Genomic DNA, 1,850 nt, shown 5'->3' with positions numbered 1-1,850 from the left:
TATATATAGTGCATGTGTTTGTGCAGACATTTGAAGGCAGTCACATATGTTAAGTGCTGTCAAGTCGGTTCCTACTCATAATAACCCTGTATAGGGTTTCCAAGAAGTAGATAGCGGAATTTGAATGGCAGAACTTGCAATCCAGTGCTATATGCCTTTATCCTACATTGTTATACCAGATCTCTATAGAGACAGGCAGGATAATGCAATGGACCACAAGGTCAGTTTGGACTGCTAGGTCAGTGGTTCAAACACACAAGCTATTCATTAGAAACCCTATCTATCTATCTATCTATCTATCTATCTATCTATCTATCTATCTGTCTATCAGGATGGCTCACACACACACACACATATGTTTTGTTGTTAAGTGCTGTCAAGTCGGTTCCGACTCAGAGTGACCCTGTATAGGGTTTCTGAGGAGCAGCTGGTGAGCTTGAACTGCCAACCTAGCAGTTCAAATGACTTTGCAGTCTGGCGAATTAACCCACAGCGCCACATCAGGCCACACCAGGATGGATCACACGCATACACACATATATGTATATCACACACATATATACCTCTCGTATAGGAATGTGCATAACACCATCATGTATAGTTTTGTTTCTTCTAAGCTGCCCCTTTGCTTCAGAGCAGTCACTGGACTCCCAGACTGGCTGTCAGTCTCAGAAGAGTTTTACCCCCAATTCACAGCCCCTTGCAAAATCTCTCACTTCATTTGCATTTAGAAAAACCAAAAGTGTTCTCTCTCTCCACCACTCCTCCGTTTCTAAACCCCTTTGACTGTCATAGAATTACCACCTTGTTTTTCTGCTATTTTTTACATTTTTTCCCAACCAGGTCTTTTTCTTTTAAATGAAAATTGTAATGTGTCATTCAGGGAAATTCAGTCCGTATGTTTCAGATGCAATTACAGTTAAATCATCAGAAGTAGTTTTGCAATCACAGTTTGGTAACCAGGAGACCTTGGAAGCTTTGCTGTTTAGACCCTTTGGCTCTGAGTCAAACTGTGCAGTGCTGTCTGGTGCTCAGAGCCCCTGTGTTCCCAGCAGGACCTGCAGCAGCAGCGGATAGGTGGAGCCAGGATTTGGGCTGTGGACAGAGTGTTCACTTCTCTACCTCATGCTAGAGTATCTAAAATCAACTCTATATTATTCAATCCCTCTGCTTATCCATCTATAAATGGGGCTATGAAATCCACAGGTATTAACTTTTTTGTGCTCATAACCTTTATCTTTCCAGCCAATAGGTAGTTGCTGTTGATTCTATTCTGACTTATGGTGTCCCTAAGTGTACAGGGTAGAGCTGCTCCATAGAGTTTTCAGGGATTTCACCTTGAATAGTGGACTGATCACCAGGTCTTTCTTCCAAGGCACCTCTGGTTAGAATACCAACCTTTTGGCTACTAGTCAAGTGCTTAACCATTTGTGCCACTTAGTCACATCTCCATTTTTCAATTAGGTATAATAATAGCACAGCATTCTTATCAGCAGAGAAAACATTGAAGTTGTCAAAGACTTCATTCTTCTGGGATCAATCGTCAACACTCATGGAAATAGCAGTCAAGAAATCAAACAATGTATTGCATTAGGCAAATCTGATACACAAGAGCTTTTAAAACTGTTGAAGAGCAAAGATGTCAGCTTGAAGACTAAGGTACTCCTGATCCAAGCCATGGTATTTTCAGTAACCTCATATGCATGTGAAAGCTGGACAGTGAATAAGGAAGACCGTAGAAGAATTGATGTTTTTGAGTTATGGTGTTGGAGGAGAATATTGAAAGTGCCATGGGCTGCCGAAAGAACCAATAGATCTGTTCTGGAAGAAGTGCAGCCAGAGTGCTCCTT

Source organism: Chrysochloris asiatica, unplaced genomic scaffold, assembly GCF_000296735.1.
Source record: "Chrysochloris asiatica unplaced genomic scaffold, ChrAsi1.0 scaffold00069, whole genome shotgun sequence".
NCBI classification, from domain to species: Eukaryota; Metazoa; Chordata; class Mammalia; order Afrosoricida; family Chrysochloridae; genus Chrysochloris; species Chrysochloris asiatica.
Note: the sequence above shows the minus strand (reverse complement) of the source record.